This window comes from Cornus florida, unplaced genomic scaffold (assembly GCF_030987335.1).
Source record: "Cornus florida cultivar Cherokee Brave unplaced genomic scaffold, ASM3098733v1 CherokeeBrave_3.0.0_Hap2_Chr10, whole genome shotgun sequence".
Taxonomy (NCBI): domain Eukaryota; kingdom Viridiplantae; phylum Streptophyta; class Magnoliopsida; order Cornales; family Cornaceae; genus Cornus; species Cornus florida.
Genome location: NW_026775580.1, coordinates 55259817 through 55273390, shown reverse-complemented (window position 1 = coordinate 55273390; position 13574 = coordinate 55259817).

Sequence of the window (13574 nt, the reverse complement as noted above, 5' to 3'; positions counted from 1 at the left end):
AAAAGTAATTAATAAATTATTTTCCTTTTTATATATGTATATAATATATATATATATATATATATACACACACACAACTATCTATGGGTAATAATCCATACCCATCCAACCTCCCACCCAAGTAGTCCATGAGACCCAATTGGTTGGCCCATTATTACTAACCATAACCATAAAAGAAAAATAAAATAAAATAATAAAATAAAAGAAAACATTTAATTTACAATTAATCAAAACATCATTTAAGCACATAACCTAATTAAACAATTAACACATAGACAAATACAAATAACACATAGACACATAATCAAATATTCAAGTAACACTTAATTCAATTAAACCCATAAGCAATTAGTCAAATAATCAATTAAATAATTAAAAATACAATTAAAACAAATAAATAAATACCAAGACTATCCTTTTAAAATTAGGGGTATAACACCTAAGGGGTTCTAGGGGCTATAAACCTAATTTCCCACAAATACCCCCATCTCAGTTTAGGTGATTTTCTGACATTGTCTCACTAAATTGTGAATATCTCCAAGTAGGAATAGAATCTGAAAATGGGATTGGTATCATTGGAAAGTTGACTCAAAATCCTTAAAATTGGATTCAAGAATGATCCCATTTGGATTTAAAATGAAAAGTTATGGTTGTTACAAAATCGAGTTGCAAAACTGTCCAACGGGTGAACAAGAGTGCGAGCGGTTGTCCTAGATCCACGAGCGATCGTGGTTTGCTCCAAGGACACTGTTCGAAATTTGAGCGATTGTCCCTTGTCCATGGAGCGATCGTGGGGCACCAGAATGACCCAAAAATGCTATTTTAAATGCCTAAGACCTTGGGGACCTCCTTAGCATCAACCATGGCTACAAACTAAGCCTAAAACTCATCTCAAACATCCTATAAACATGCTGTTAGGCATGAAAATGATAAATCCCAAGGATGTGTGTAAAACATAACCGAAGCAACACACACATACAACTTAAAATGGCCTTATGGCATCAATATAATATATTACATTACCATGAAATCACCTATACATACATGATGTACAAGTAGCTCATTTAGTTACAACTACTAAAGAAATAAAGTGCAACATAAGAATGCAAAATCACTAAAATATGCATTAAGTTCTATAAACATCAAAAGTAATCTAAATCTACAATGAGTTGAAGTGAATCTTCAACTCAAAAAGTCTTATAGTATAAGATATCAAATACATGAGTTTGCAACTTGAAAAAAAAAAATACAACTTAGGGTTTGAAACCCTTTAAATATACATTGAGATACATATACACCAAAATGAATTTACACGACTCAAAACATATCATCAACTTCAAAGGTTGTCCCGGGTAACTCATTTCCTAAAAAATGTTTAAAGTAAAAGGGTGAGCACCGCCGCTCAGTAGAGTATGCTTAAGGTATGGCTTTTAAAGCCAAGTGAGCAAAAGACGTAAGGGAAAATGAGGTAAAGACAAGGGATCATGCTTTCACGGGGGAAAATAATAAAATCATCATCACATGTGTTACAGGGCTAAATTACAACACGAATTTTTTGCCTCTGTATGGCACTTGGGGCCACCAAGTCTCAGCCAACACAACAACACAATACACACAGTATAGAAATGTAAAGAAGGCACACACAGTTTACAGGGATAAGCCCCAACCTTTGCTCATATTAAACATATTACAAAGGAACATGAGTTCGTACAAGGAACAACCAAGGCTCACACCCTCCTCCCTGTTCCCTCTACAAAGCCCACCTTAGCATTATATAGGCCACTCTCAAAACCGCCCATAACTGCCCACTAAGATGATGGATGACACCCCCATCCAGCTAGGGTCGTACTGGCACCCTCTAAATGTGCAGCACTATAATGCAGTTGACAAGCCCAACTGCTAAACTTGTTGGCATGTTCTGCTTATGCCATATAACCACAAGAAGTTACATTCTGCATAGTGGAAGAAACCACCCTTAATCGCATGTGTGTTGGTCCTCTCAGAATTGTGCCACATGCTTGGGAGGTTACTTAGCACTCCCCCACTTCCCATGATGAGTGGGAAGTGTTAGTAACTCCCCCCAACCGACCGAGCTCACTAAGCCACCACCTCTTGTAACCGCAAGCCATGACTTTGTGTTGTCTATGCTCTAGCCACATCTGAGTTAACCTTGTGAACCTAGTCCAAGCCAAGTCCACCAATCTGCACCCATATATATATATATATATATCTCTGAGTGCATGGCGTGCCAAGCCATGCACGCCCATGCGCACGCTCGGGTGCACGCCAAAGTGCAAGCCGACGCACACACTAGTGCCCTTCTACGCACGCCATGTTTGAACCCTCATGCGCCCGTGGCTGTAAGCCTGCCTGGACGCTCGTGCGCACGCCGAGCTAGACGCTCGCGCACACTAGGTTGGACGTCTGCCCGCGCGCCCACCTGCATGCACGCACGCGCGCCGCTGCACACCAGCGCGCGTGTCGGTGCCCACTTGTTTGCCTTTCAATATCTTGGATGCTCCCCACTTGTGCAACCATCTTGGAGTGGTGCAACACGTGCCCATGCACGTTGGCTAAGCCCTCTAAGCAAGCCATGCCATAGCCCAACCGATGTGCTCAACAGACCCCCCCTAGTATAGTTTTAAGGAAATCCAGCACTCTGACAGGAGTAAACATCACCCATGCTTGAGGAGTCATAATGGCCTTTTAGGCCTTTCCCAACATCCAAATTGAGTGCCGTCTGCGCCAACTAGCTTCAATGGACTCAAGGTACCTCCCATAAAGATCCCGAGTCAAAACTCCAAGTTTCATTTTTTACCATATTTATGAAAGTGCCACTGGGCACCCCCAGTGCACGCCGAGCATCCTTTTAAGCATCCTGTGTGCATGCTGAGCATCTTGTGCACACTAACAACCCACTGAGCATCCTCATGGCTGTCTAACCAAAGCCAAAGTATTCCCAAGACATGGCATAGCCTTGAAATGCCCATGTCTTCCCTTGGACAACCGTCAAGGGGTTAACAACATGACATTAGCAATAACATTCAGTCGTAACCACATTCACACACCCAAGTACATCCTCACATTATCAATGCAATCAATGCTCGTGTTTTATACTTAATGCCATGATTTCTTCCTAACCAATCACATGACCTCATTCTAGACACACTTGCACTATCTTAATCAACCCAAATCCCACACACATATCTGCACCAAAATCCACAAACTCCTAATGGCACAAGTCCACAGCTTGTCCACTATTTGGAATACCGGCTAGCTATCCCTGGTATAAGTTCACCGCTCATCACGATTTAAGGCCTAGATACCATAATCTCAGAAACAAGTCTACCGCTTGTCTTCCGTCCATCACAAACTTTCCATAACTTGAATTTCATCCTTCTCACATTACCCTTTCACTCACACATTCTCTACCCAATGCTTGAGCTAAAAACACTTTCATGAATGCACCTAGCTAGCATCATGAAATGTATGCCATTAAATGCCATCATAACTATCTTACACAACCAAGAGTCTTCAACACAAAATTCAATAATTTACTTCACATTGGCAAGTTATCATCGATCAAGCATGCTTGTAGTCTATAAAGCTACATTTAAATCATGTTGCACATAAGCATTACCAATGTCATGCTATAACATTTACCATTTTCTCTATAGTTAACTTATAGTACTTAAACTATTTTAACTTCCACCTTTTTAAGCATGCTTACAAAACATTCACATAACTATCTTTGTATACAAGATTGACACAATCTCATCATATAAGTCATGCTAGCAATTCATTCATATAGTCATTTTAGGTTACAATTTGATACAATTCTTCATGCTAAGCATACTAACAATTCATTTCACAAAGATGGCATGTAATCAACATCATTGAAAATCACATAAGGTATGATAATGAATTGAATTCTTATCTAGTAAATCAAATTACTACAACAAGGATACATAGAATGTTATGTCATGAAATCAACACATAAATATTCACAAATCACCAAGGACTCCATGAATTAGACACCCCTACCTCTTGAATGAACAAACCTTAGCTTTGACTCCTTGTGAAACTCCTAAAAAATGCAAGTTATCACCACCAAAATGAAGAGGAGGAGAAGGAAACCAACCTTCCTTCTTGAAGACACAACAAAAGCCCACCTCTAGCCTTGGTCGTAAATCTAAGATGCCTCCAATGGTCGCTAAAATCACACCATCATGTAGATTAAAACATGCTCTCCAACTTCTCTAACAAGCCCTTCCCTTAAATCCAACTCCTAAGAAATTAGAAATTCCAAAATAGCTCTAATGGCTACAATCTTAACAACATCTTGTAGCCTTCATCATGCTCTCTTACTTTCATAACTACCTCTCTCTAAATCTCACTTTAAGGTGATGAAAATCAAGCTTTCATGAGGTGGGTTTTATGTAACAATGGAGGAAGAAGAAAACTAAAGATATGAAGGGAAATTCGGTGGAGAATAAGAAGAAAAATGGGGTTAAAATCTGATGTCCCCTCCTTGTGCAAGTTTGGTTAAATGGTGGACCCCACAAGTCCACCCCAAAAACCCCAAAATGCCCTTACATGCAAACTAAATCCCCACAATGTCCTACACATGTAAAATTCCACTTTTACCCACAAATATACATAAAATAATATACATAACATGTATATGAATCAAGAAAATAAATTTGAGCTTGCAAATCCGGGCGTGGGGCCTGCACGGAATCTCCCGGCCTGAAAATTTGAAAAATGCTAAAACGCACCAAAACACATTTTAAAGAGTTCTAAACTCAGAGAAATGTCCCAAATGGCTACCGGGGTCCTCGTGGCACGCTAATCGGTACACGACATGCAAAACAATGCATAAAAAAATTAATCACCAAAAATTGAAGAAAATTTGAAAAAATCCGAGACGTCTCAAGAAAACAGTGGCCCTCACAAAATGTATTAGCAACATACACATTTGATTTAAAATTCACTTATGTGTTAGTTGGATGGGAAGATTCAATACCCGATTCTAGAATTTTACATTGTGCTACGCACAGGAGACATAAACTTACATGTCCACCAGGTATATACATAAGTTAATGTTATTCATAAACATTTTTAAAATTTATAATAATTTACTAAAATTACGTGTTGTAATTTGTATAGGTAAATACTACTTGGTATGCAGACTTTCCTTTATTGGAGCGTTATATTACCTCATTCAAAAGTACATGATATTACCTAAACGAAATATGAAGACGTGTACCTAGAACGCTAAAGGAATTGTTCAACCATAGGCATTCTTCTTTATGGAACGCAATTAAACGAGCCTTTGGGGTGTTAAAAAAATATTTTCATATCCTAGTGGATGAACCAATGTTTTGCTTTGAAAATCAAGTGAAGTTGGTAATCACTTGTTATATAATTTACAACCACATTCGAGGAGTGATGCCAGATGATCCACTTTTAAATGATGCTGATCATGAGAATGCCACTCAATCACCTCATATTCATGATCCTGTTAACAATCAATTGACTAGGGCTGAAGATGGAAGGGAAGGAAAGAGAATTTGAACACAAATAATAAATGAAATGTAAAATAATTTTAGTAGTAGACATTGATAGGAGTTCCCCAAGGTCTTAGGCACTTAAAATAGCATTTTTGGGCCATTCTGGTGCCCCATGATCGCTCCATGGACAAAGGACGATCGTTCGACTTTTGGGTAGTGTGCTGGGAGCTAACCAGGATCGCTCGTGGATCTGGGATGATCACTCGTACTCCTGTTCACCTGTTGGATAGTTTTGCAACCCGATTTTGTAACAGCCATAACTTCTTCATTTAAAATCTAAATGGGGTTATTCTTGAGTCCAATTTTAAGGATTTTGAGTTAGATTTTCAATGGTACCAATGCCATTTTCAGATTCTATTCTTACTGGGAGATATTCACATTTTAGTGAGACAGTGTCGGAAAATCACCTAAATTGAGATGGGGTATTTGTGGGAAATCAGGTCCATGGCCCCTAGAACTCCTTGGGATGTTACCAAATGATCAAATTTGATTTAATGGACCTCATTGGACTTGGTTAATTTCAAATTATCCATTTCTTTAGGTAAAATGACTATTTTACGCCTAGTGAGTTTATTATTGAAGTAAGGAAAATTAAAGATAAAACGAAGAGAAGGCTAAGGATTTAAAACCGGCACTGAAGGTGTGAGGTGCAAGTTTCTTGGTTGGTGACGATGGACCGTTACCGGAGATGAGCAAGAGAAGGGTGGGTGGTTTTCTAGTAGGCAGTGAGGTGGAGGGTTTTCCAGAAGAAGGGGGTGGTGGGTAGTTTTGTCTTAAAATAGTAATTTGGTTTTTTTTTTTTGTTTTTGTTTTTAATATTTAAAAAATAGGGCAATTGAAAAGGCAAAGGAAAATTACGTCATTTTGGCTTGAATTAGAGAACTGTAGGAATATTTTTATTAACTTTATCAAATAAGAGCGGATCTCATTATTAAAAAAAATAACTTCTAAATAATTGTCACTATAAAGGAATTCAGGCGGTGATTGTACTTTACCCTAATCTGTTTTATCTCAATTTTATGACAAGTAAATTTTAGTTATCGTCTATATGCAAGCACATGATAGAATGATCTCTCTCCATGGCTGGAATTTGGAGCGAGACCTGTGGCAGTATAGGTGGGTCAAGAGTTAGCCTAAGGTTATTTCAGCCCAAACCCACCCATTGCATATCAAATTATCAATCCACACCATAACCCACCAGTTTCATGAATTTTCAAAATCATCCAAAAATTTAATAACTTATTAATAAATAAACATTGCAGAAAATAAAATGTTGAAATATGTAATACATACCCGCGACACCGACATCACATAAAACCACTGGCATCACACATCACGTGACAAGTAGAGAGTTTCTCTTTTTGTTTTTTCCTAAATAACAAGTAGAGAGTTTCTCTCTATTATTTATTTATTTTTTGAGACTTTGGGTGATTAAAAACTTTTTAGGACTTAATAATATTGTTTCCTATTAGAATTTTGCAAAAACTCAAAATCTTTATATATATATTTTATATTGTTTTTTAACTAAAATTTAATTATATTTTTTATACTTCAAAATTTTAAAAAAAGAAAGCACTTCAAGGTGAGGTTAATACCTAAACTACAAATCATATTATAATTATAATTTTATTTTATATAAGCAACATATAACCTTAAGACTCTTCTTGTATTTCGACTTCATCGGGTTAATAAAATGTTTGCCCTGTCCAAAATATATTCAGACCGCAAAGCTTAAATCAATCTTAATAGTCAAATACTTTGCTATGGCTTATAAAATTTTCAGGCGGAATTTAGGTATGCAGTATGCTCGAGTTAGGTCCACCCACGTCCTCCTAATTCAAATGTTCTTAACTTGTGTACACTAGTGTGACTTGGATAGATTTCTAAAGACTGTATGGAGTTACCTAAAATGTAATTTGTATGGAATTCCCTAAACTTATGTGGAGTTGTGTACAGACTATAAACTTGTACAATGGAAGTCTAAAACTTTAAAGTGATTTAGATATCTTTCCATATTTTAGCTAGAAGCCGGTCCTATAAATAAGTGTGGAATCTCATCAGCAACCAAGCATGTATTGTATAATGATATCTTAGCTTAATGTGGATTGATTTGATAAAAAATAATATCTTATTGATTTTTGTGACAAATTGGTTATTTTAGATACAATCACTCGAAAGTTTGTTATTCCTATTTGTAAAAAAACTATATGTTTTGGCATAACATTTATTAGGTTGAGGTGCAACAGAATTCGAGTCCAACCCAAACACAAATTTTAATATATTTTTATTATATATATATAATATAATATAATATTTCAATTATGATCACATTTTTCTTTTCAACTTTCTTTGTTCAAATCACAATTTATTATATGTTAACACTCTCGGTGAATTAATTTCTTAAAAATTTGTTTGTAGTTTTTTAATAATTTGCATTAAATTTTTAAAAAAATTTGTGCGTATCGGAGTAATCTAACCTAAAACTAAATATCACACTGAATTCAAAATTGGGTTATACTTGAATTAAATAGTTAGAGTACATCAAGTTAGAGTTAGATTATGGTTGAACATTTTATTCATGGGTTAAACTTGAAATGTACCTCCAACTCATCCGACTTGTAGCCCTAATAAATTAAAGATAAAGTGCTATTCCATTTCCATTCATATTTTCAATCTTTATAAAGATTTGGCCTGCAGAACGTTGTCCAATATGAGTTTGTGTGACTTGTGTCTCACTTTCTCTTTACCCATTTTTGGGCCTCACCTGCCTATTTGTCAGCCCTGTCCAACTCAACCAACACTTTGCTTAGTAGGGGTATTTAAAAAATTCAATAAACTGAAAAATCAGATTGGATCGTACTGAATTGGGCGATTTGGACTAGTTTTATAGCGGTTTGGTCCGATCCTGAGTCCAAAATTATGGAACCGTAATTTTTCGATCCGGTACTGGTTTAGGATCGTGTTGGACCGGACCAACCCGGACCGAACCGCTACTATTTTATATATATATATATATATATATATCATATCCTAAACCAAATATATATATGTATATCATATCCTAAAACTAAATCGAGTAATATTCTCACGTGTCCCCTTTTTTTCTTTTTTTCTTTAAATTCCGTAAATTTCTTTTTTAAAAAGTCAAATTTTCCTTTTCACATATATCTTAATTTTCTTTCTTTTCAAATATATCTCATTTTTCTTTCCTTCATTTATTTATTTTTTGCGTGTTATATTAATGTTAGTTGATTTTATATTTATATTTATATTTTTTTATTATTATTATTTTTAAACTTTGCCCTCTCTAAATTAAAATAAAATAAAAAGGAAATCAATTGAAACCGACAAACCGAACCGGTTTTTCGTGGTTTGGTTTGGTTTGGTTCTATGGATATTATGGTTCGGTCTGATTTTAAAAATAGTGGAACCGTTATAAATAGTTTGGTCCCAAAATACTCTAAATCCAGTCCAAACAGAACCGTGTGCACCCCTATAATACTTAGCATCAAATTACATATTTCTTATTAATGAAAACCTTTACTCAAGGGATTACAAAACTTTAACTTCTTGTGGTAAGTGAGGGTATATTTGGTGTGAGTGAATGGAATCAAATGAAGTAGGAATGGAATGTTTTTATTTTCATCCTTTAGTTTGGTAACTTACTTTAAAGTTGGAATGATATTCTTATCCATTCTCCAAGAATGGTAATTCCCACTAATTCATTCCACTTTCTAACTAAAGGAATAACCATTCCATTCCCATGCACTTTAAAAATAATAATAATAAATAAATAAATAAAAAAAGCATTTAATGAAATGTCGGCTATACACATATATATATATATACATATAAATATTTATATATGTTTTACAAAAATAGGAGGTTTTTCTATGCAACAAAATATGGGAATGAGAATGGTCATTCCATTCCCACTTTATTTCATTCAACCAAGCTAAACTAATAAGAATGGTCATTTCATTCCCACTTTATTTCATTCAACCACACCAAACTAGCCATGAGGGTTTAAACTTAAGTAGGGGTAAAACAAGTGATTTTTTTTTTGTTTTTTAAAGGTTAGAATAAGTGAATTTATTTCGTGAAAAAAAAAATACATTTATTCATGGGGGATTATATCTTTTCCAGTTGTTACAGAAAACTTTTTGATAAACGTACAAGAACCGCAACATTTTGACATCCCTGGATCGAGAACTAGCATCTTAACTATATACTTGCCTTGGTTTTAAAAATCAAAATAATTATATATAGTGATCTTTGTAAAAACAAGCATCTTAATTATGTACTTGCCTCAATTTCAAAACTCAAAATAATTATATATAGATCTCTGTGAAAACAAAAAATTTATAATGCATAAGAGTCGATCTTTTTCTACCTTCAACCACGACGATCATCATCCATATGTGAGGAAGTTTATGAGGCAATCACTAGTTTCTACATACTGATACGCTCGCTGATGGAGGTGATACTTGTAATGAAACTGTCCCGTACAATTGTACAAGTAAGATGGTTATATATTAAAGTCGTAAAGTTTCTCAACATGTGTTATTCTTACGCTTTTAATACGTTTTTGCACTCATTCTTATTATGTGTGACTTAATTTTGTCATTTTTGTGCTCGCTCTGACTTCCATTCTTACTTTCTCTTTATGTGACTTATGTTATATAGTCTTCACTAAAAACACCAAAAAAAAAAAAAAAAAAAAAAAAAAAAAAAATTTGAAATACAATTGTATACGTTGGTTTCAATGGGTTCAAATGAAGCCAAGAACAAAATAAAAAAATCCAAATGATTCAAACAAATTCTTAACCTTCCTAAAACTCTGGAATTCAGTAATTCTTATTCTTATTATTATTATTATTTTTCCCATGGACATAAATTTTAGTTTCTTAGTCTTCATCATTCCATGATTTTTTTTTATTATTAATTTAGTATGAAGTCCATACACAAACCAGATTTATCAGGACTTTGATTTACTTAACACAACGATTAACACTGCAGCGCTAATCGATGAAGTGATCAACGCACGGCCTTATCGATGTTCTAAGAAAGTTGATGCAAAATTTTCTACCGTCAATATCTAAAGACAAAAACGTTAATAAGTGATTATTAATTTTTCTATGACCAAATCAAGTTTTGAACATCTTAAAAACGTGTGTTTTGAAATTTAATCGCTCACCTCCCTAAAAAAAACTGTGATTAATTGATTTTTATAACATAAGTTTTTGACATCATATATTCTCAAACACGAAATGGATGTATTGTACACGCAAAAGTTTGTACATATATACATTTCCAAATGTTAAATTCTCGACTGGTTTTGATGTGCCCATATGACATATATTATGACATATAGTTGCCAGTTATCTGCAAATTTTAGTTCTTTGTTGTTATGTATATATAATACTTAACTTCTTTAACTTATGCATTTTCGCATAATTTTGTTGACCCTTGAATTCCAGTAAAATGATTAAATGGTTGTCTTTGTTATAACTATAATGATTAAAAGTTACAAAGTGGAAATGATGCTATTTGGAAAAGAACTGGATCTTACCTTAATGTACTTCCCTCATTTATTTATTTATTTATTTTTATTTTTTTGTCTTTGGCAAAAAAAAACTTCCACAATGTTTAAGGGAGACATTGAATCTTTTTTATTTTATTTTTTATTATCTCAAAATAAATGTCTCAATTGAAACTTGATTATTGATTCATGACACGCCTACCTAATATCACCTTTTCTACGTTAACGCAACCCAATTCGTCAAGTGAAGCCTAACAAAAGATCACATAACCCAAATCACGTTCATGTATCACCAACACCGGGGGCTACCTAGGTTCAAAAAATAAAAAATAAAAATTAGTACTATTATTTCTTATTAGCCATAGCCCAGCCCAGCCCAAGCTGCCCAATCCATAATAAAACTTAAATGATAAATGGCCCAGCTCAAAAAACAAGCCTATAAATAAATTAGAACTAGAAGATTGAAGAAGACCTAGGGGCTATTTGGTATGATGTGGTATTATTTTTGGTATTTTTATCTTTTGTGCTTGAATTTTTTTTTTCCCCAGTAAATTTTCTACTTAAATTTTTTCTTTAGCTCCCTTTATTTTCAAATCCTGGCTCCGCCCTTGAATAACATTGGAGCTGCAGTCAATCTTGTCTTCAACTCCTGAATCTATTACATTTCTTAGCGGAAACTTCTCTTATTAGATCCAGTCAAATTTTTATATTTAATTGCAATATTTTTCACAATGTGTTATTTTATTATATATATATATATGACGTTATTTTCGATTTTTTTGTACCTTCAAACACCACAATCATCTTATAACTTATTTTCCATAAATAAAAGTTATAAATGGTTCGGTAGAACCCTCATTCAAGCTGTTAGCTAGGTTGATGAAATAGAGCATGATCGGATAGTAACGTGTGCAAGTGAGGGTGGTTTGGCAGGACCAGAGTTAGTTCAATCTCACTCCTGCATGTACAACACAAAATAATAGTACTGGGACACTTATGTATGTTGGTTTAAAAAGACAATGGGTTCATATGTGGCCAAGAACCAAATTAAAAAAAAACAAATCACTTAAATTAACAAAAAAGAAATAAAAAAAAAAGAAAGAAAGAAGGCCTGCCACCACCTGATTCATTCAATTTGCATTAAGAAAGTAGATTTTATATTTTAATAATTTTAAAATAATCATCATTAGTTTATGCGATCATATGGTGTGTGTGTGTGTGTGTGTGTATATATATATATATATAGTCTTTTGTTCAGATGCTTAACATGCCAAATTAGTGCAGGCCTAGCAAGCTCGATATGGCTTAATCAATGTTCTAAGAAAGTTGATGCAAATATTAATTTTGCTATCATCAATATCTAATTAAAGACAAAAATGTTTGATAAGTACGTGATTATTAATTATTTTCTATGATCGACAAAACCAAAGTTTGAATATCTTAAAAACGTATGTTTTGAAATTTCGTCACCTACATAGAAAATTCGTGATTAAACTCATTTTTATGACCATGGCTTTCTGCCATCATTTATTCTCAAACATGAAATTGACGAAATCTACACGCAACAGTTTCTACATATATATATTTCCACACGCTAAATTCTTGACTGGTTTTGATGTGTCCACATAATATATCTTAGGATGTGTCCACATAATATATCTTAGGTATACATTAAATCATTGGTTCCTAACTACCCTTCCATATATGATAATATTATAAATTTTCCTTCATCTGAAAGAAACTGATGAGAGAGAGAGAAATGAGTAGGTGGTTAAGATTTTGTCCAGTTATGGGTAGTTTTCTCTAAAAGACACCTACGGTCATGCTATAAAATGGGCACTAAATAGATGATCATATATATATATTATATATATACACACACAATTGTGATATATAGTCCGAGTATTAAATACATTTTATTAAATTTATGTAAATAGGGGATAAGTTATCCTCATTTATATAGGGTCATGCTATGGTATGAAATGGACGCTTAATATATGATTGTATCATACTTATATAATTTATATATATATACACACATAATTATGATATAGAGTTCGAGAGTCGGGATATATTTTATTAAATTTATATAAATAGAAGATATCATCTCATTTAAAATAACCGGAAATATCTTTCAGGTTATTTATTATTATTTGTGTGTGTATATATATATAAAAATTTTGACCAATGGTGAGCCACTGGAAATAAAGTAGGTATATAATTAATGATTCGTTGATTTCATTGTTGATCATACAAAGTATCATCGCATACACTGAGTCAACATTCGAAGCTTGTCACATAGCATCTTAACTCATTCTTTGCATACTTTTCTACAATTTTCTCATGACGTAGACCCTCAAGAGCCAAGTCTTTCTGGTTACCCTTTTGTCCATTCCTTCGTCATCTTTTCCTGTCAGTTTAGTTCAAAAGCTACCACACCCCATCTCTCCCTTCACGTT